The sequence below is a fragment of the Callithrix jacchus genome, chromosome 12 (assembly GCF_049354715.1).
Source record: "Callithrix jacchus isolate 240 chromosome 12, calJac240_pri, whole genome shotgun sequence".
Lineage (NCBI taxonomy): Eukaryota > Metazoa > Chordata > Mammalia > Primates > Cebidae > Callithrix > Callithrix jacchus.
This window is the reverse complement of record NC_133513.1, coordinates 62,786,555-62,810,593: the sequence shown is the minus strand read 5'-3', so window position 1 is coordinate 62,810,593 and position 24,039 is coordinate 62,786,555. Positions and strand designations below refer to the sequence as shown.

The 24,039-nt window shown below is 38.5% G+C and overlaps 1 protein-coding gene across 5 annotated transcripts in view; it reads right to left on the bottom strand.

Moving 5' to 3' along the window:
• Positions 1–24,039, bottom strand: part of CTNNA3 (catenin alpha 3) — a 1,887,341-nt gene that overhangs the window by 1,731,462 nt on the left and 131,840 nt on the right. The window lies entirely within an intron of this gene.

The following is a 24,039-nucleotide window of genomic DNA, read 5'->3' as shown; positions in this document are numbered from 1 at the left end:
ACTGTTGGTAAAGTTTATGAAAGAATCCCTTGAATATTCCAAACTGCCTTATGCCTGGAAGTTATGCTTTGGTGGGGTAAACAATCAGCCAATGAAAGGCTATTCCTGGGACACAACAGCTGACCCCGTTGCCTTAAAGGAAGATAATTCTGGTGACTTTCACTCTCCAGGCCTCCTATATGATCAGTTAGAGCTACACTTTAGCTCAGCACTTTACAGTAGAAAAACCAATGCGAGCCACATATGCAGTTTTAAATATTTTGGTAGCCATATTTTTAAAATTATTAATATTTCCAAAAAATTTTAAGTAAATAGAAAAGTATTAAATATTTTAAATGTAAAAAAATAGGTAAATTTGGTTTTAAAGCTGTATTTTGATTAATCCAACATATCTAAAATATATCATTTCAACATGTACTCAATATAAAAATTATTGACATATTTTACATTTTCTCATACAAAGTATTTGAAATCCATTATGTATTTTAAACTTATAAAACATCTGAATTCAGATATTAAATTTTCATCAGAAATACTTGATCTATATTTAGATTTCATAAAAATTGACAGCTGAAAAAGTTGATTCACATACTCATACTTTAAAGTTTTTCAATAGCTGAATGAAGTATTGGTTTTTAAAATTTAAGTTACAATTAGATAAAATTAACAAGTCAGATCCTCAGTCACACTATGCACATTTCAAGTGCTCAGCAGCCACATGCAGTCAATGTTTGCCATCCCGTACAGTGCAAGCTTTAGCTCAACTTCTCTCAGCTTCCTCTCTATCCCTTCCTGCTTCCCTCACCCTCTTGTAGATTTATTTCATTTGACAGGACTCCAGTAAATCACTTGCACAAGAACCGCCATCTCAGGTTCTGCTTCTTGGGCACCCAACCTCTATGAACTACAGCCTATTAAAATCTACTCATGGAGCTTTGCAATACAATTCAGCATTTTAAGAAAGTTGACTGAAAAGTTCTGTAGTAAAGAATCCATACTTAAAATTTTTAACTGAGTTTTATGAATTTACTTAGTGTTTACAGAAGAAATATTAACATTCATTTTATTATTGTACTTTAGGTTCTGGGGAACAAGTGCAGATCATGCAGGATTGTTGCATAGGTACATACATGGCAATGCGGTTTGTTGCCTCCATCCCCCCATCACGTATATCTGGCATTTCACCCCATGTTATCCCTCCCCAATCTCCCCACCCCCAGTGTCCCTTCCCTGGCCTCCCTCAACAGACCCCAGGGTCTAATGCTCCCCTCCCTGTGTCCACGTGTTCTCACTGTTCAAAACCCACAAGTGACTGAGAACATGTGGTATTTGATTTTCTGTTCTTGTGTCAGGTTGTTGAGAATGACGGTTTCCAGATTGGTCCATGTCCCTACAAAGGACACAAACTCATCGTTTTTTATGGCTGCACAGTATTCCATGGTGTATATGTGCCATATTTTCCTTGTCCAGTCTATCACTGATGAGCATTTTGGTTGGTTCCAGGTCTTTGCTATTGTAAACAGTGCCATAATGAACATATGTGTGCATGTGTCTTTATAATAGAACAATTTATAATTCTTTGGATATATACCCAGTAATGGGATTGCTGGGTCAAATGGAATTTCTATTTCTAGTTCCTTGAGGAATCACCACGCTGTCTTCCACAATGGTTGAACTAATTTATACTCCCACCAGCAGTGTAAAAGTGTTCCTATTTCTCCACATTCTCTCCAGCATCTGTTGTCTCCAGATTTTTTTATGATCACCATTCTAATTGGCATGAGGTGGCATCTCAATGCAGTTTTGATTTGCATTTCTCTAATGAGAAGTGATGATGAGCAATTTTTCATGTTTGTTGGCCTCATATATATCTTATTTTGAAAAGTGTCTGTTCATATCCTTTACCCAATTTAAATGGGTTTGTTTGTTTTTTTCTTATAAATCTGTTTTAATTTTTGTAGATTCTGGATATTAGCCCTTTGTCAGATGGCTAGATTGCAAACATTTTTTCCCATTCTGTTGGTTGCCAATAAACTTTAATGATTGTTTCTTTTGCTGTACAGAAGCTCTAGAGTTTAATTAGGTCCCATTTAACTATTCTGGCTTTTGTTGCCAGTGCTTTTGGTATTTCAGTCATGAAGTCCTTGCCTGTGCCTATATCCTGAATGATTTTGTCTCGGTTTTCTTCTAGGGTTTTTATGGTGTTAGGTCTTATGTTTAAGTCTTAATCCATCTGGAGTTAATTTTAGTGTAAGGTGTCAGGAAGGGTTCCAGTTGCTGCTTTCTGCACATGGCTAGCCAGTTTTCCCAGCACCATTTATTAAACAGGGAATCCTTTCCCCATTGCTTGTTTTTGCCCTGTTTGTCAAAGATCAGATGGTTGTAGATGTGTGGTGTTGCCTCTGAGGCCTCTGTTCTGTTCCATTGGTCTATGTTTCTGTTTTGGTACCAGTACCATGCTGTTTTGGTTACTGTAGCCTTGTAGAATAGTTTGAAGTCAGGTAGTATGATGCCTCCTGCTCTGTTCTTTTTGCTTAGAATTGTCTTGGCTATGTGGGCACTCTTTTGGTTCCATATGAAGTTTAAGGTGGTTTTTTCCAGTTGTGTGAAGATGGTCATTGCTAGCTTGATATGGACAGCATTGAAATTACTTTGGGCAGTATGGCAATTTTCACAACATTGATTCTCCCTAACCATGAGCATGGAATGTTTTTCCATCTGTTTGTGTCCTCTCCTATTTTCTTCAGCAGTGGTTTGTAGTTCTCCTTGAAGACGTCCTTTACATCCTTTGTTAGTTTTATTCCTAGGTATTTTATTCTCTTTGTAGCAATTGTGAATGGCACTTCGTTCTAGATTTGGCTCTTTTTAAGTCTGTTATTTGTGTACAGGAATGCCTGTGACTTCTGCACATTGATTTTGTATCCTGAGACTTTGCTGAAGTCGCTTATCAGTATCAGGAAATTTGGGCTGAGACGATGGGTTCTTCTAAATATACAATCATGTCGACTGCAAATAGAGACAATTTGACTTTCTACTTTCCTACTTGAATGCACTTTTTTCCTTGCCTAATTGCTCTGGCTAGAACTTCTAATACTATATTGAATAGGAGTGGTGAGATAGGGCATCCTTGTCTAGTGCCAGATTTCAAAGGGAATGCTTCCTGTTTTCACCCATTCAATATGATATTCACTGTAGGTTTGTCATAAATAGTTATTATTTTGAGATACGCTCCATCAATATCTATTTTATTGAGAGTTTATAGCATAAAGGGCTGTTGAATTTTGTCAAAGGCCTTCTCTGCATCTGTTGAGATGATCATGTGGTTTTTGTCTTTGGTTCTATTTATGTGATGGATTACGTTTATAGACTTGCATATGTTGAACCAGCCTTGTATCCATGGGATAAAGCCTACTTGATTGTGAATGGATAAGCTTTTTGATGTGCTGTTGCAATTGGTTTGTCAGTATTTTATTGAAGATTTTTGCATCTATGTTCATCATGGATATTGGCCTACAGTTTTCTTTTCTTATTGAGTCTCTGCCGAGTTTTGGTATCAGGATGATGTTGGTCTCATAAAATGACTTGGAAAGGATTCTCTCTTTTTGGATTATTTGGAATAGTTTCAAAAGGAATGGTACCAGCTCCTCTTTGTATGTCTGGTAGAATTTGGCTGTGAACATGTCTGGATCTAGACTTTTTGTGGTTGGTAGGCTATTGATTGCTGCCTCAACTTCAGACCTTGTTAGTGCTTTGTTCACAGTTTCAACTTCCTGGTTTAGGCTTGGGAGAGTGCAAGTTTCCAGGAATTTATCCATTTCTTCCAGGTTTACTGGTTTATGTGCATAGAGTTATTTGTAGTAACCTCTGATGGTAGTTTGTATTTCTGTGGAATCTGTGGTGAGATCCCCTTTATCATTTTTATTGCATCTATTTGATTCTGCTCCCTTTTCTTTTTTATTAATCTGGCTAGCCATCTATTTTGTTGATCTTTTCTAAAAACCAGCTCCTGCATTTATTTATTTTATGGAGGGTTTTTTGTGTCTCTCTCTCCTTCAGTTCTGCTCTGATCTTAGTTATTTCTTATCTTCTGTTAGCTTTTGAGCTTTTTTTTAATCTTCCTCCTCTAGTGCTTTCAATTTTGACGATAGGGTGTTGATTTTAGATCTTTCTTCACTTCTCATGTGAGTATTTATTGCTATAAATTTCCTTCTAGACACTCCTTTTTTTTTTTTTTTTTTTTGACACGGAGTTTCGCTCTTGTTACCCAGGCTGGAGTGCAATGGTGCGATCTCGGCTCACCGCAACCTCCACCTCCTGCTTCAGGCAATTCTCCTGCCTCAGCCTCCTGAGTAGCTGGGATTACAGGCACACGCCACCATGCCCAGCTAATTTTTTTGTATTTTTAGTAGAGATGGGGTTTCACCATGCTGACCAGGATGGTCTCGATCTCTTGACCTTGTGATCCACCCACCTCGGCCTCCCAAACTGCTGGGATTACAGGCGTAAGCCACCACGCCCGGCTGACACTCTTTTAAATGTGTCCCAGAGATTCTGATACACTGTGTCTTCATTCTCGGTGGTTTCAAAGAACATCTTTATTTCTGCCTTCATTTCTTTCTTAATCCAGTCAACATTCAGGAGCCAGTTGTTCAGTTTCCATGAAGTTGTGTGGTTCTGAGTGAGTTTCTTAATCCTGATCTCTAATTTGATGGCCTTGTAATCTGAGAGACTGCTTGTTATGATTTCTGTTCTTTTGCATTTGCTGAGGAGCGATTTACTTCCAATAATGTGGTCAATTTTAGAGTAGATGCAATGTGGTGCTGAGAAGAATGCATATTCTGTGGATTTGGGTGGTGAGGTCTGCAGATGTCTATTAGCTCTGCTTGGTCCAGATCTGAGGTCAAGTCCTGGATATCCTTGTTAATTTTCTGTCTCGTTAATCTGTCTAATATTGACAGTGGAGTGTTAAAGTCTCCTATTATTATTGTGTGGGAGTCTAAGTCTCTTGGTAGGTCATTAAGAACTTGCTTTATGTATCTGGGTGCTCCTATATTGGTTGGGTATATATTTAGGATCATTGGCTCTTGTTGTATTGATGATTTTACTATTATGTAATAACCTTCTTTGGTTTTTCTTTTTTATCTTTGTTGTTTAAAGTCCATTTTATCAGAGACTAGAATTGCAAATCCTGCATTTTTTGGCTCTCCATTTGCTTGATAAACCTTCCTCACTCCCTTTATTTTTAGCCTATATGTGTCCTTGCATATGAGATGGGTTTCCTGAATACAGCACACCAATCAGTCTTGACATTTTATCCAATTTGCCAGTCTGTGTCTTTGATTAGGGTACTTAGCCCATTTATATTTAGGGTTAATATTGTTATATGTGAATTTGATCCTGCCATTTGATGCTAGCTGGATGTTTTGCCCGTTACTTGATGCACTTTCTTCATTGTGTCAGTGGTCTTTACCATTTGGTACATTTTTGGAGTGGCTGATATTGGTTGTTCCTTTCCTTGTTTAGTGTTTCTTTCAGGAGCTCTTGTAAGGCAGGCCTGGTGATGATGAAATCTCTCAGCAATTGCTTGTCTGTAAAGGATTTTATTTCTCCTTCATGTATGAAGCTTAGTTTGACAGAATATGAAATGCTAGGTTGAAAGTTATTTTCTTTAAGTATGTTGAATATTTGGCCTCCACTCTGGCTTCTAGGGTTTCTGCTGAGAGATCCACTGTCAGTCTGATGGGCTTCCCTTTGTGGGTAACCTGACATTTCTCTCTGGCTGCCCTTAGCATTTTTTCCTTCATTACATCCCTGGTGAATCTGACAATTATGTGCCCTGGGGTTGCTCTTCTTGAGGAATATCTCTGTGGTGTTCTCTGTATTTCCTGGACTTCAACATTGGCCTGCCTTGCTAGGTTGTGGAAGTTCTCCTGGATAATATCCTGAGGAGTGTTTTCCAGCTTGAAGTCATTCTCTCTATCATATTCAGGTACATGAATCAAATGCAGATTATGTCTTTTCACATAATCCCATATTTCTTGGAGGCTCTGTTCATTTCTTTTCACTCTTTTTTCTCTAATCTTGCCTTCTTGTTTTATTTCATTGCATTGATCTTCAATCTCTGATATCCTTTCTTCTGCTTGGTCAATTCAGCTATTGAAACTTGTGTATGCTTCGGGAAGTTCTTGTGCTATGTTTTTCAGCTCCATAAAGTCGTTTATATTCTTCTCTAAGTTGTTTATTCTAGTTAGCATTTCATCTAACCTTTTTTCAAGGTTCTTACTTTCTTTGCATTGGGTTAGCACATGTTCTTTTAGCTCAGAGAAGTTTGTTATTACCCACCTTCTGAAGCCTCTCTCTGTCAATTCATCAGACTCATTCTCCATCCAGCTTTGTTCCCTAGCTGGTGAGGAGATGTGATCCCTTGAAGGAGCAGAGGCATTCTGGTTTTTGGTGTTTTCATCCTTTTTGTGCTGGTTTCTTCCCATCTTCATGGCTTTATCTACCAGTGGTCTTTGTAGATGGTGACTTTCGGATGGGGTCTCTTAGTGGACATCCTTTTTGTTGATGTTGAAGCTATTTCTTTCTGTTTTTTAGTTTTTCTTCTAACAGTCAGGCCCCTCTGCTGCAGGACTGCTGGAGGTCCACTCCAGACTGTGCTTGCCTGGGGATCAACTGTGGGGGCTGCAGAACAGTAAGGGTTGTGGCCTGTTTCTTCTGTTATCTTCATTCTAAAAGGGTACCCACCAGATGTCAGCCTGAGCTCTTCTTTATGAGGTGTCTCTTTGAGTATATGGGGATCTGGGACCTGCTTGAGGAGATAGTCTGTCCCTTACAGGAGCTCAAGTGCTCTGCTGGGAGCTCTGTTGTTCCATGCAGAGCTGCCTGGCAAGTATGTTTAAGTCTGCTTCAGCAGAACCACTAACTGCCTCTTTTCCCAGGTGCTCTGTCCTAGGAAGGTTGGGCTTTATTTATAAGTTCCTAATGTGCTGCTGCCTTTTTTCGTAGATGGCCTGCCCAGCATGGAAATAGTGTAGTCACAGTCTGCCAGCAGAGGCATTGCTGAGCTGCTGCAGGCTCTGCTCAACTGCTGTGTGAATTTCCTTAAGGTGTTGTTTATGGAGGTACACACCATCCTGGGTCCAGCTCTGCTTGTTTGGAAACTCTCAATCCAGAGTGTTTCAGATTGCTTCTTTTGTGGGGCTTGTACCCGCTGAGCCAGATCACCTGGCTCACTGTCTCAGCCCTCTCCCTTTCAGTTGAATGGGTGGCTCTGTCTCCCAAGCATTCCAGGTGCCAGTTGAAACAGCCACCCAGAATTGTATGAGTTTCTGTGCGCCAACCTATGGCATCGGCTGAAACAGCCATGCTGGAAACTTGTGGTGCTTTTCGACCAGAGAATCTCCTGGTCTGTGGGCAGTGAAAACTCATTTGGAAATACAGTGATCATTCACACTCTGCATTGTTCTTACTGGAAACTGCACTCCCAAGTTGTTCCTATTCGGCCATCTTGGATCCTCAACATTTCTATAAACGCTTGTTTTCCAAGGATCACAGTTGGAGGGTGTACTAGAGAATTATTCTCAAGCAATTTCAAAGATATGTAGAGTGACCAGAGTAACATATGTTAAATGACAAAGAAAATGAATGGAAATGGAGGTGTGTAATTATCAAATAGTCAACAAATCTTTAGTATAAATCATGAAAGGCAATCCCAACTCTGCAAATAAATAACCAGATAGCTCTAGGCAAATCATTTATTCTTTCTAACCTTGAGTCCCCTTATTTGCTTTATGTGCATTATCTCATCAAAACACGTAAATACGAGTTAGTATTATTGTAGTTATTATTATCATCATTAATATTAGAGAGGCATTGTGGAGATGCAACCTATCATCTACATATTAATGCAAGATAAATCTTCCTAAAGCAGGGACCTAGTCCTGTTAATGTTTGACTAAAAAAATTCCTAAGGATGTCCCAACATCCTTATCTTGTCGTTGAAGGATCTCCAAGGTTTATTCCAAATTTATCATTCCATGTTTATTTCCAACTTCACTTTCCATCCATTCCCACATAATAATCAGGCTTTGAGGAGTTCCAACGGATGACCAATTAGAAAATGATGAACCAAAAACGAGACTGAGAAAAAGTTACCAAAGATATAAAAAAGAAACCAGGATTGTGTAGTGCTCCATTAGTCAAGGAAACCTAATATTTCAAAACCAGAAAATAATCAACTGTGTCAAATGTGCTGAGATTTCAAGTCAGACGACATCAGAAATACTAAAGTTTGTAAAGAGCTTGCAAAGAAGATGGTGTGTTCAGTTCATACAGAATGAGTGTGAACACCAAAACAGCCAAGTGGAACCACCTAGTAAAAGGTTACAGCAGTAATGTTGTCCACAGTATGTGTCACTATTCACTGGGGAAGAAATGAACAAAGTTTCAACTAGTATGTTAAGCACCAAACATTCCCAAGAATGGCCATTATTTGAGGGAGTGAGGTGAGCATGAATATCTATGTATTAATGTAGAATATAATTGAAAATCACTTAGAAGTTGACAGTGGAGCTTTATATGAGAACTAAAAGTTGTCAATATAGCAACTATAATTCAAATCATAATAATTAAGAAGCTCTCCTAGGAACAGAGACAACAAGCTCCCTCAGGATGGGAGACAGAGAAGACCAAGACTAACTCAAAACAAAAGGAGAGGAAAGAGAAAGACAATGTGGGGAAGTAATAGAAGAATTTAACGTATAATATCCTAAAAGAAAGGTGGAAAGTTTCAGGATGAATAAATACATGTTAAATGCAGCACAGGAGTTGAAGATAATTTAAACTGTGCAAAAGTAATCGGATTAAACAATAAACACACCAAGCAGAACAGGTCAGTTAAAACAGGATTAGGAGTTTAAGAAAAGAGTAGACTAAAAGAAAATGGAATTTTTATTAAATATTTGCCAGTTGTAAATCAGGGGCAAGCTAATATCTGTGAAAGAACTAGTGAAAAGAAAAGTAAATAAACATGCTAGAGAAAAAAAAAAGGTAACTGTAGAATAAAAGTCTCTCAAGAGGGGCCGGGAGCGGTGGCTCAAGCCTGTAATCCCAGCACTTTGGGAGGCCGAGACGGGTGGATCACGAGGTCAAGAGATCGAGACCATCCCGGTCATCATGGTGAAACCCCATCTCTACTAAAAGTACAAAAAATTAGCTGGGTGTGGTGGCGCATGCCTGTAATCCCGGCTACTCGGGAGGCTGAGGCAGGAGAATTGCCTGAACCCAGGAGGCAGAGGTTGCAGTGAGCCGATTGCACCATTGCACTCCAGCCTGGGTAACAAGAGCGAAACTGTCTCAAAAAAAAAAAAGTCTCTCAAGAGAAAAGAAGAGATGAGCTAAGATCCAGGTAATAATTGGAAAGATTAATTTTAAAAAGCAAAGAAAAAACACCACTTCTTTTGAAACTTAAGAAAGGGATGAGAAGAGTCAAGGACAGAAATTCTTAAGATTTTTATTCCTGACCCTGAGCAACTGCAACAGCTTGATGCACTCTTTCATACTAGAATCTGCAATACAACAATAATTTTTAGACCCATCATCTAGGAACATAAACTTTAGGTCACTCTATTACCTTTGCACACATTTATGAAATGGCTACAGAGTGGTGCCATCTCTCTAGCTGTGGAGGAGAGCAGAGCCATGGCTAAGATAAGAATCACATCTTTGATTTTAGACTTTTTACCAGCTGAGGTTTCAGGCCACATTTTAGTTTTTTGGACTCATTATTTACAAATCAACCTGTTAACATGCATTAAATCTTTGCTCCTACCTTTGAATTATACTTCAAAGTAAATGGTACAGAATCTCTCATACTTTCAAAACTGGAATTACTGTTATTTCTTAAATCAGCCTATCTATATCAAGTAACCCAAATTGGAACGGCTGTGCACACATATTAAGTATTTCCCAATCATCCACATGCCTCATAAATGGATGACACCGAAAACTTTGCTGAAAATATCAAACACACTACAAGAAAAGTCTGCTGCAGATTTTTCAAGTGAATGCTATAGAATACCATGTTGAGTGTTTTCTAGCAATTAGTAGTTTACAAGCAATGTAGCTAATTATGTCATCAGTCTTCAACAGAAATGTTTCTATAAACATTCTGCCAGCTACAGGACACCATGCATGCATGTTAAAATGTGTTAGAACAAGAGTTCATTATTCTCTTTCAAATAAAGAATGAACTGCATCTCCTGAAGCACACTATATGTAGTTGAAAAGAATATTGTACTTGTGCCTTAATGCTTACCTACGGACATTGTTAAATCCACACAACACCAACAAAGTAAGATAAATAACAGTTAAATGCACACAACACCAACATAGTCAGAGATGGAAGTAATGAGGGCAACAGCTGTTGCCTTTGAAACCATATATAGGCTGTAAGCAATTGGTGGTAAATACCAAACATTTCATCTAAGTCCTGACTACATCATTGTTGAACAAGTGAATAGAGATGACCAGTTCCTTAAGAATAGTTAACTTAAATTGAACTGCTATTTTCTTTTCTAAATAAATATTCAATATAGCTGAGTTTCATAAGCTCTTTCAACACAAGTGATCCAAAATGGACATAAGTAAAAATTTTTCTAATCTCTAGCTTACTAGAACACAATTATTCCCTGGCATATATATATATATCTTTTTTTCAATATATATATAGTTATATATATTTTTTCAATATATATATAGTTATATGTGTATATATATAGTTATATGTGTATACATATATATAGTTATATGTGTGTGTGTGTGTGTGTGTGTGTGTGTATATATATATTGTATTATATATATATAAAACAATCAGGGAGAGGATAGGTAACATGAAAATTCTATAATGGCATTAGTTGTTTAAGTACCTAAATATACTGATAGGAAGATTAATGACGCTTCCAGGATGCCACTTTCCAAGAATAATTGTTTCCAGAAGAAATCGTTTTATCTGACTAATATGGATGGCGGTAAGCCTTGATTCCTAATTCCTTCTGAAAAAAGAAAAAAGTCTCTAACCTGGAGTCTTGCAAAGATTGAGATGAAGAACTATGAAAATGAAAAAAGAGGGATAAATGGAAAATATACATAAATACATATGTTATGCACATGAAGTATGTGGACATTTTTTAACACAGTTTACTACTCACCAGAAGAAAGTCCCTTAATTTCTAGCTACATTGCCTACCCTGCCTGAAATATTCATGAGCCATGCAAAGTGAGGCAAGTTGTCAACAACCGCAGGTCTAAGCCCTACAGACATGCAGTTGGGAGGCTCCTTCATTAATATACTAAATACCATAGCATTACTTTTAATATAAAATACCATAACCCCATATTTGGCAAGGAGAGCTATAGTTAGCTTCTGATAGATTTAAAGGCTCCTCATTAATCTTCCTAGCCCTCTAACTGACTCTTGATGACCTTGGTGGAGGCCCACAATTAAAAATAGATGGGAAGCAGTTTAGTACTGGCAAGCTTCCAATAATTTGCAAGAGCTCTCCAACTACACATACATTAACATGAAGCCTGTGGTACCTGTTTCTAATTGCTACCTCTGGTAAGCATAACTGCCAAGGTTATTGACATTGGACTGCACATTCAAGCTCCAGATAATTCACATGAAAGGATACAGATTTTTCTTTGTACGAATACATGGGGCACATACACAATTTTATTACATGCATAGACTGCATAGTGGTTAAGTCAGGGCTTTCGGGGTATTCATCACCCAGGTAATGCACATTATACTCATTAACCAATTTCTCCCTCTCCTCTCCCCTCCAACCCTCTAACCCTTCCAAGTCTTCATTATCAAACATTCCACTTTCTACATCCATTTATACATATTTTAAGCACAATTATGAGTGAGAGCATGCAATATTTGTCCTTTTGTGCCTGGTTTGTTTCACTCAAGATAATGACCTCCAGTTCTATCCAATTTGCTGCAAAAGATATGATTTCCTCCTTTCTTTGGCTGATTAGTATTCTATTGTGTATATATACTACATTTTCTTTATCCATTCATCTATTGATGTACACTCAGGTTGATTGTATCTCTTTGCTATTGTAAACAGTGCAATAAACAAACGAGTGGAGATATCTTTTTTTTAATATATCTTATTTCACTTTAGGTTCTGGGGTACATGTGCAGAACATGCAGGATTGTTGTATAGGTAAATAGATGGCAACATGCTTTGCTACCTCCATCCCCGTCACCTATATTTGGCAATTCTCCCCATGTTATCCCTCCCCAACTCCCTAACCCCACTGTCCTCATCTAGTCCCCCCAAACAGACCCCAGTGTGTGATGCTCCCCTCCCTGTGTCCATGTGTTCTCATCGTTCAACACCTGCCTATGAGTGAGAACATGCAGTGTTTTATTTTCTGTTCTTGCATCAGGTTGCTGAGAATGATGGTTTCCAGATTCGTCCATGTCCCTACAAAGGACACGAACTCATCATTTTTTAAGGCTGCATAGCATTCCATGGTGTATATGTGCCACATTTTCCTTGTCCAGTCTATCATCAATGGGCATTTCAGTTGGTTCCAGTTCTTTGCTATTGTAAACGGTGCCACAATGAACATACATGTGCATGTGTCTTTATAATAGAACAATTTATAATCCTATGGGTATATACCCAGTAATGGAATTGCTGGGCCAAATGGAATTTCTATTTCTAGGTCCTTGAGGAATTGCCACACTGTTCTTCCACATGGTTGAACTAATTTACACTCTCACCAACAGTGTAAAAGTGTTCCTATTTCTCCACATCCTCTCCAGCATATGTTGTCTACAGATTTTTTAATGATCACCATTCTAACTGGCATGAGGTGGCATCTCAATGTAGTTTTCATCTGCATTTCTCTAATGACAAGTGATGATGAGCACTTTTTCATGTTTGTTGGCCTCATGTACATCTTCTTTAGAAAAGTGTCTGTTCATATCCTTTACCCAAATTAAATGGGTTTGTTTTTTTCTTGTAAATCTGTTTTAGTTCTTTGTAGATTCTGGATATTAGCCCTTTGTCAAATGGGTAGATTGCAAACATTTTTTCCCATTCTGTTGGTTGCCAGTTTACTCTAATGATTATTTCTTTTGCTGTGCAGCGCTCTGGAGTTTAATTAGGTCCCATTTGTCTATTTTGGCTTTTGTTGCCAATGCTTTCGGTGTTTCAGTCATGAAGTCCTTGCCTATGCCTATGTCCTGAACAGTTTTGCCTAGGTTTACTTCTAGGGTTTTCATTGTGTTAGGTCTTATATTTAAGTCTGTAATCTAACTGGAGTTAATTTTAGTGTAAGGTGTCAGGAAAGGGTCCAGTTGCTGCTTTCTGCATGTGGCTAGCCAGTTTTCCCAACGCCATTTATTAAACAGGGAATCCTTTCCCCATTGCTTGTTTTTGCCCTGTTTGTCAAAGATCAGATGGTTGTAGATGTGTGGTGTTGCCTCTGAGGCCTCCGTTTGTTCCATTGGTCTATGTGTCTGTTTTGGTATGAGTACCATGCTGTTTTGATTACTATAGCCTTGTAGTATACTTTGAAGCCAGGTAGTGTGATGCCTCCAGCTTTGTTCTTTTTGCTTAAAATTGTCTTGGCTATGCAGACTCTCTTTGGTTCCATATGAAGTTTAAGGTGGTTTTTTCCAGTTCTATGACAAGGGTCATAGGTAGCTTGATGGGGATAGCATTGAATCTATAAATTACTTTGGGCAGTATGGACATTTTGACAATATTGGTTCTTCCCAACCATGAGCATGGAATGTTTTTCCATCTGTTTGTGTCCTCTCTTATTTCGTTGAGCAGTAGTTTGCAGTTCTCCTTGAACATGTCCTTTACATCCTTTGTTAGTTGTATTCCTAGGAATTTTATTCTCTTTGTAACAATTGTGAATGGCAGTTCTTCTTGATTTGGCTCTCTTTAAGTCTGTTATTGGTGTATAAGAATCCTTGTGATTTCTGCACATTGATTGGGGGGGTGTAAGTGTCCAGGAATTTATCCATTTCTTCCAGGTTTACTGGTTTATATGCATAGAGTTGTATGTGGTAATCTCTGATGGTGCTTTGTATTTCTGTGTAATCTCTGGTGATAGCCTCTTCATCATTTTTTATTGCATCTATTTGGTTATTCTCTCTTTTCTTATTTATTAATCTGGCTAGTGGTCTATTTTGTTGATCTTTACAAAAAACCAGCTCCTGGAGTTATTGATTTTTTGGAGAGTTTTTTTGTGTCTCTATCTCCTTCAGTTCTGCTCTGATCTTAGTTATTTCTTGTCTTCTGCTAGCTTTTGAGTTTTTTTTTAATCTTGCTCCTCTAACTCTTTCAATTTTGATGATAAGGTATCAATTTTAGATCTTTCCTCGCTTCTCATGTGGGCATTTATTGCTATAAATTTTCCTCTAGACACTGCTTTAAATGTGTCCCAGAGATTCTGGTACATTGTGTCTTCATTCTCATTGGTTTCGAAGAACATCTTTATTTCTGCCTTCATTTCATGTTCAATTTCCATGAAGTTGTGCAGTTCTGAGTCAGTTTCTGAATTTTGAGTTCTAATTTGATTACACTGTGATCTAAGAGACTTATATTTCTGTTCTTTTGCATTTGCTGAGAAGTGATTTACTTCCAATTTATGTGGTCAATTTTAGAGTAGGTATGATGTGGTGTTGAGAAAAATGTATATTCTGTGGATTTGGGGTGGAGAGTTCTGCAAATGTCCATTAGGTTTGCTTGGTTCAGATCTGAAGTCAAGTCCTGGATATCCTTGTTGCTTTTCTGTCTTGTTGACCTGTCTTATATTGACAGTAGAATGTCAAAGTCTCCCACTATTACCGTGTGGACGTCTAAGTCTCTTTGTAGGTCATTAACAACTTGCTTTATGTATCTGGGTGCTCCTATAGTGGGCACGTATATATTTAGAATCATTAGCTCTTCTTGTTACATAGATCCTTTTACCACTACGTAATGCCCTTCTTTGTCTCTTTTGATCTTTGTTGGTTTAGCGTCTATTTTTATCAGAGACTAGGATTGCAACTCCTGCTTTTTTTTGCTCTCCATTTGCTTGGTAGATCTTCCTCCATCCTTTTATTTTGAGCCTATGTGTGTCCTTGCATGTGAGATGGGTTTCCTGGATACAAGCACACGGATGGATTTTGACTTTTTATCCAATTTGCCAGTCTGTGTCTTTTGATTACGGCATTTAGCCCATTTGCATTTAAGGTTAATATGGTTATGTGTGAATGTGATCCTGCCATTTTGATACTAGCTGGTTGTTTTACCCATTAGTTGATGCAGTTTCTTCATTGTGTCGATGTTCTTTACCATTTGGTACATTTTTGGAGTGGCTGGTACTGGTTGTTCCTTTCTATGTTTAGTGCTTCTTTCAGGAGCTCTTGTAAGGCAGGCCTGGTGGTGATGAAATCTTTCAGCAATTGCTTGTTCATAAAGGACTTTATTTCTCCTTCACTTATAAAGCTTAGTTTGGTTGGATATGAAATTCTAGGTTGAAAGTTCTTTTCTTTAAGGATGTTGAATATTGGTTCCCCACTCTCTTCTGGCCTGTAAGGTTTCTGCTGAGAGATCTGCTGTGAGTCTGATGGGCTTCCCTTTTTTGGTAACACAACCTTTCTCTCTGGTTGCCCTTAGCATTTTTTCCTTCATTTCAACCCTGGTGAATCTGACTATTATGTGCCTTGAGGTTGCTCTTCTTGAGGAATATCTTTGTGGTGTTCTCTGTATTTCCTGGACTTGAATGTTGGCCTGCCTTGCTAGGTTGGGGAGGTTCTCCCAGATAATATCCTGAAGAGTGTTTTCCAGCTTGGATTCATTCTTCCTGTCACATTCAGGTACACCTATCAAACGTAGATTAGGTCTTTTTACATGATCCCATATTTCTTGGAAGCTCTGTTCATTTCTTTGTACCCTTTTTTCTCTAATTTTGCCTTCTCATTTTATTTCATTGAGTTGACCTTCAGTCTCTGATAACCTTTCTTCCGCTTGGTCAATTTGACTACTAAAACTTGTGTATGCTTCACGAAGTTCTCATGTTGTGTTTTTCAGCTCCATTAAGTCATTTATATTCTTCTCTAAGCTGTTTATTCTCATTAGCATTTCGTCAAACCTTTTTTCAAGGCTCTTAGTTTCTTTGCATTGGGTTAGGATATGTTCTTTTAGCTCAGAGAAGTTTGTTATTACCCACTTTCCGAAGTTTCTGTCAATTCATCAGACTAATCCTCCATCCAGATTTGTTCCTTTGTTGATGATGAGTTGTGATCCCTTGGAGTAGGAGAGGCATTCTAATTTTGAGTGTTTTCATCCTTTTTGCGCTGGTTTCTTCCCATCTTTGTGGATTTATAGACCTATGGTCTTTGCAGTTGGTGACTTTCTGATGGGGTCTCTGAGTGGATGTCCTTTTTGTTGCTGATGAAGTTATTTCTTTCTGTTTCTTAGCTTTCCTTCTAACATTCAGGCCACCCTGCTATAGGACTGCTGGAGGTCCACTCCAGATCCTGCTTACCTGGGGCTCACCTGCAGTGGCTGCAGAACAGTAAGGGTTGCTACCAGTTTCTTCTTGTTTTATTTGTCCAGAAGGATACCCACCAAATGTCAGTCTGATCTCTGCTTTATGAGGTGACTCTTTGGATATACGGGGGTCAGGGAGCTGCTTGAGGAGACAGTCTGTCCTTTATAGGAGCTCAAGTGCTGAGTTGTGAGCTCCATTATTCTGTTCAGAGCTGCTGGGCAGGTATGTTTAAGTCTGCTGCAGCAGACCTCATAACCGCCTTTTTTCCCCAGTGCTCTGTCCTGGAAAGGTGGGGCTTTATTTATAAGTTCTTGTCAATCTGCTGCCTTTCTTCAGAGCTGTCCTGCCCAGCAAGAAGGTAGCCTCATTAGAGTCTGCCAGCAGAGGCATTGCTGAGCTGCCATGGGCTCTGCCCAGGTGCTGTGTGAACTTGCTTGTGGTTTTGTTTATAGAGGTATGGTTAGAACTGCCTCAGTAATGGCAATAGGCCTCAGTAATGGTGGACTGCCTCAGTAATGGCAGACTGCCTTGGTAATGGCAAACACACTTCCTCCAACAGAGCTGAACCATCATGGATCCAGAGCATTACAGATTGCTGGTCTTTGTTGGGGTGGGACCTACCGAGCCAGATCACCTGGCTGCCTGTTTCAGCCCCCTCTTTCTCAGTTAAATGGGCAGCTCTGTCTCCCAGGCATTCCAGGCACCAGTTGAAATGGCCGCCCAGATTTGTGTGAGTTTTGTGGGGAGACCCACGGCGCTGACTGAAACAGACAGGCTGGTAACTCCTAGCGCTTTTCAGCCAGGGAATCTCCTGGTCTGTAGGCAGTAATAACTCATTTGAAAATGCAGTGTTCAATCACCCTCTATGTTTTTCTCATGTTGTTACCTTGTGTTTATGTAGACTTGATTATGTAGTTCCTTTATAGTGCATTGGGTCTATGTACTTAAGTGTGTTTTGTGATGGCTAGTAACAGTTCTTTGTTTCCATATTTAGCACTACCTTAACCCATTTATACCTGTGATGGCAATTTTTTCAATTTCTGCAATCAGACCTTGGTGATGACCTTCATCAGTACCATGTAAATAGTTTCCACATGCTTAGTGTTCCAATAATGCAACACTAGGTGTAAATGGGTTTTAAGGACCTCTTGAAAGACAGGTCTAGTGCTCAGAACCACCAATTCTTCTGAAAAACTGGGGGTTGAAGGCAGGGAGCCAAGTGATCTGGCTCAGCAGGTCTCACCACCACAAAGACCAGCAAACTGAAACCCACTGGCTTGAGATTTTCACAACCAGCACAGTAGTTTGAGCTTGACCTGGGACAGTTGAGCTCAATGAGGGGAGAAGCATCCACCATTACTGAGGCAGTTCTAACATTGCCTGTGTAAACAAAATCAAAAGGAATTTTACAGCAGCTGGGCAGAGCCTGCAATGCCTCTGCAGGGAGACTCTGACTAAATGCCCTCCTTGCTGGGCAAGGCATCTCTGAAGAAAGGCAGCAGCCCATCAGGGACTTATACATAAAGCCCACCTTCCTGAGACAGAGCACCGGGAAAAAGGGGTAGTTCCAAGTTCCACTGCAGCAGACTTAAACATCCCTGCCCAGCAGCTCTGAAGGGAGTAACGGAGCTCCCAGCATAGCACTTAAGCTCGGATAAGGGACGGACTGCCTCCTCAAGCAGCTCCCTGACCCCTGCATAACCAAAGAGACATCTCATACAGGAGAACTATGGCTATTATTATTATGGTCTATTCATCAATGAATGAATGAACTACTATATGGTGAGCTCTCACAGACATACAACATTAAGCAAAACAAATCAGACACAAAATATGACATACTATGTAATCTTACTACTTAAAGTTGAAAAAGAGGCAAAACTAACCTATAGTGTTAGAAGTCAGGATAATAATTACCTTTGAGGTGAGGGAGTAGTAGCTAGCAGGGGACACGAAAGGTGCTCTTAGGGTTCTAATAATATTCTATTTCTTGATGTGGGTGGAGGTTACATGAGTGTGTTCACTATATGGAAATTTTGTTGTTGTTAGAGATAATGTGTACACTTTTCTGTATACATGTTATTCTTCAATAAACCATTTAAAACATTAAAAATAACCACTTTCATAGTTTAGAACACAGGTCTCCAACCTTTTTGGCACCAGAAACTGGTTTCATGGAATACAATTTTTCCACAGATGGTGGGGGGAGCAGGGGGAATGGGGATGGTTTCAAGATTAAACTGTTCCACCTTAAATCATCAGGCATTAGATTCTCATAAAGAGAACGCAACCTAGATTCCTCACATGCACTGTTCACAATAGGGTCACACTCCTATGAGACTCTAATGCTGCATCTGATCTGTCAGAAGGTAGAGCTTAGATGGTAATGCTCACTTGCCTGCCGCTCACCTCCTGCAGTGTGGCCCAGTTCCTAATAGGCCATGTACCAGTACTGGTCCATGGCCCAGGGTTGGGGGCCCCTGGTTTAGAAGCAATGTCTAGAAATTGTAGGGTAATAGAAACTACATAAAAGTAGTATATTTACTACAGGCAAAACATGTAATCTAGACATTATAAACAACTCTTAACTAAATCCTGGGTAACGGCTATATGAGGATTCTGTAACTACTTAAAGAAATGCCAAATTTAATACTTTGCCGTTGTATAGGTATAAGTGTAGGAGTAAGCTATAAGATCATGAGTAACTATAAGTAACTACTTACAATGTGAACTACCTCTGCTGAATCTCTACACTTCCACCCACATATTACCTTTCCTTTCACCATATGTCCCTTATACTACCCATGTTTCACCTTTTATGGATAGGTTCTTTAGATAACCAAAATGCCCACATTGTTTACCACTGCAAGTCTATAAATAAAAGCCACTGAAGGTAATAAAACAGAATCTTGTAGTAAGGCTACATAAATTATACTATGTCTTTATTAGAGGGAATAATTTTCTAAATTTGTCTCAAAATTCTTAAAAATAAGTCAATAAATATATAATAAAGCTATCTCTATTCTCAATAGATATTCACTTTTCCAATAACCTTGTTAGTTGCTCTTCATTAGTCCTTCACTTACACCACTGGACAAATACCTTCAAAAAAAAAAACTCAAAACACAAAACTACTTAAAATATGTTTCCAGTATTTGACAGAGTTTATTGGATCAGAATCCATTCTCCTTATACTTCAACCCCACCACTGAGCTTAAAATTCCTTCCAAGCTTTTGGGAACAATGCTCTCATTATCACTATCCCTACTCTCCATAAGATAATCATTGGCTGTACCCCAAATTCCAGAACCATGTGCCATTGCATTGCTTTCCTCCCACACTGAAGTCACTGGCAGTAGCTCATTGTGGCAGTTTGACAACTGAATCACAGGTAAAGCACTTGGTGATCTTTAACCAAATGAATCTGTTGTGTATACAGCAAATGACATTTATAGGTATTTCACACATTATAACAGAACACAGTGAATGATATACCCCGTACAGCATAATCCTGGAATTCAGACTTCTCTTTGAAAACTTCTCTTTAAAATAACTTCCTTTTTTGAGCTAAAAAGGTTAACTTACTTAAAAACAAAAGCAAATAACATCTCATGGCAATTATTGTTCCCTTCTAAGAATGACTAATGTCTTACATACTTATTACCAGGCAGTTTATGGAAACTACGTTGTCAAATAGATCATATTTCCCTACAGAAACAGTATCAGAATAGGGCTCATATCCCTTACCAAAGACTCAACAGAGAAACTATAATTATGAAAGTTAACTTGCCATAAAAGCAAAGATAAGACTATTATAAAATTTTATAATATAAAGTGACAGAAGGATACTTCAACTTTTTAATTTATTTAACAAATATTTAACAGTTATCTGTTATGTGTCAGGCATTGGTAATCAAATAACACCTGGTACCTGCCACACTCAATAAATTAACTAACAATCAAGATTTACTCAACAAGCATATCAATGTTTACTGTATGGGGTGGTCAGTGTCATGAATGAGAGATGTTCAGAGTCCGTGAGGACACAGAAAATAGTCATCTAAATCAGCGTCAAGGGGTCAGGAAACACTGCTTAGAAAAGATGACCTGAGCTCAGCTTTGCTACATGAGTAAGAACTGGCTGAATTAGACAATCCAAGTGACAGGAATATGGTCATATTCTGCATAACAACATTTTGATCAACAACAGATGCATACATGATAGTGGTTCCATAGGATTATAGTAGAGTCAAAAAGCTCCTATTGCCTAGTGACATCATCGCCATAATAACATTGCAGTGCAACGCCTATGGGTTTTGGTGACACTGATGTAAACAAACATCTTATGCTGACTTTTTATTGCCATTTTAGACTACTCCTACTTATTAAAAAAATATTAATAATAATAACTGTAAAACAGCCTCCAGAAGGTCTTTCAGGAGGTATTCCAGAAGAAGGCACTGTTATCAGAGGAGATGAAAATTCCCATGCATGTTACTGTCCCTGAAGACCTTGCAGTGGGACAAGATATGAACATGGAAGGCAGTGATAAAGATAACCCTGACCCTGTGTAGGTCTAAGCTAACGGGTGTATTTGTGTCTTAGATTTTAGTAGAAAACTTTAAACAGTAAAAAATAATAATAATAATTAAAAATTTTAAAAAGAAGAAAAGCTTCCAGGACCAATAGCTCATGCCTCTAATCCCACCACTTTGGGAGGCTGAGGTGGGCAGATCATGAGGTCAAGAGATCGAGACCATCCTGGCCAAGATGGTGAAACCCTGTCTCTACTAAAAATGCAAAAAACTAGCTGGGCATAGTGGTGCATGCCTGTAATCCTAGCTACGTGGAAGCCTGAGGCAGGAAAATCACTGGGACCCAGGAGGCAGAGGTTGCAGTGAGCTGAGACCATGCCACTGCACTCCAGTCTGGTGACAGAGCAAGACTCTGTCTCAAAAAAAAAGAAAAGAAAAAAAGCTTATGGAATAAGGACATAAAAAAAGAAAATATTTTTGTGCAGCTGTACAATGTATTTGTATTAATCTAAGTATTACTGCAAGAGACAAAAAGTTTAAAAAATTTAAGTTTATGAAGTAAGCTAAGTCTAACTTATTACAGAAGAATGAAAAATATTTTTTAATAAATTTAGGGTAGCCTAAGTGTATATTGTTTATAAAGTCTACAGAGACATTCAGTAATGTCCTAGGCACTCACCACTCGCTGGCTCACTTACAGTCCTGCAACTCCCATTCATTGTATGTGCCCTACACAGGTATACCATTTTTTAATTTGTATACCATATTTTTACTGTGTCTTTTCTATGTTTAGATGTACAAATACTTACTGCTATGCTATATTAATAATTGCCTGTAGCATTCAGTATAGTAACATGCTGTACAGGTTTGTAGCCTAGGAACAACAGGCTATACCATATGGCCTAGGTGTGTTATAGCCTATACCATCTAAGTTTGTGTAAGTACACACTATGATGTTCACACAATGACAAAATACCATATGGATGCATTTCTCAAACATGTCCACATTGTTAAGTAAGGTATAACTGTAGCTAGTAACACATGCACAGAGTATAAAGCAACATGGAACAGTCAAGAAACTGCAAGTTCCTGTTTGGACAGATATTTGAGAAAGGAGCAGTCACAGGAAATGAGGTGCAAGATACTGGTAGAAGCCAAATCATGAAATACTTTAGAAGGTAGGTTTAAAAGTTTGAACTTTATTGAAAAAGATAGTCCCCTGATCCTCTAACAGCTACTAAAAATGATTTTAAGCAGAGAAGTAAAATGAGTATATTTTCATTTCTAAAAGATCCATTTGATTTTACTATGGAGGAAGGCTAATGTAATAATCCTGAACGCATGAAGCAATGTTAGGAATAGAGTAAAAAGAGCAGAGCTGAGAGACACAAGGAGAAAAAATTCATTGAACCTGACTGATGAAATAATTTGTACACCAAACCCTATGACATCATATGTACCCTGAACCTAAAATAAAAATTTTAGAAAAGTTTTAAAAGTTCATTGAACTTAGACATTAATTGGAAGCAACAGTGGAATGAAAGGAAGAGTCTAAACTGACTTGGTGATGAAGCTGATGATCAAGAAGAAGGACAGAGTGAGGCTGAGTTGGTAAGAAGCAAGGAAAAACAACAAATATATTTCAAATTATCTTGTGCATTATGTTTTCTATATATTGTCTGAAGAATATCTATAAAATATAAATTATATATAACAAAGTATAGCCATTATGGAAAACAGTGTGAAAAACAGCCATTATGGAGGTTCCTAAAGAAATGAGAAATTGAACTACCATAAGAGCTAGCAATCCCTCTTCCGGGTATAACACTGAAGTAAAGGAAATCACCACTTCATAAAGATATGCGCACTCCCATATTCACTGTCCCCTTATTTACAATAGTTAAGACATGAAAACAACCTAAGCATCCATCAACAGATGAATAGATAAAGAAATTTGTCTATACATACGACATAAAAAAGGAGATCCTGCCATTTGTCACAACTATAGGAGTTCAGTCAGGGTGGTGGCAAAAGTATTAAGGAAAGAATATTAGAGAAAGTTATATAGTCACAAACCTTCTTGAAAGGCCGAGAAATCTGCATAGTTTCAGTGGAAGTTTCAGCTGAATGCAGCCTTATCCCCTTTACCTTTAGTTGATAAGAAAAGCAAATAGCTAGGAAACGTAGGGGAGTTTATGTGAATAACTTGTTTACCCGTGTGGTCCTATAAACTAACCTTTGATATTTCAGATGGTTCTCTCAGGGGGAGGTCGACAAAGGATATTACCCACTAATGGTATTTGCTTTAGGCCTCAGAACCTGTCCTTTAATCTTTAACCTCTAGTGGTGTTGACTCAGACTTTTGTCATTTAATGTGTGCTGAATAAAGGCCAGTGAGGCCAGCATGTCAGGGCCAGCAGCTGCTATCTCTTTATAGCACTCTCCTCAAGTGTCTCTCAATGGCCCAGACACCCCAGCCCACTCACTCACTGTATTCTGTGTTTGAGTGCACATTATTCATCCATTGCTGAGTCAGGGTCTGCAGGACAGACCCCCACAAACATGGATGAAACTGGAGTACATCATGCTGAGTAAAATAAGCTAGACATAGAAAGAAAACTATTGCATATCACTTATATGTAGAATCTTTGTTTAAGAAAGTCACATAGACAGAGATAGAGAATAACACAATATCTACCAGGGGCTGGGGGAAGGAGTGAGGAAGTGGACCAATCCAGATCAAAAGATACAAAGTTGCAGTTATGAAGAATAAACAACTCTAGAGATCTAACATACAACATGAAGACTATAGTTAATAATGTTGTATTCAGGAGTTTTACTAAATGAGTAGATTTAGATGCTCTTGCTACACACACACACACACAAATGGGTAACTGTGAGATGATGACTATGTCAATTTATTATAGTA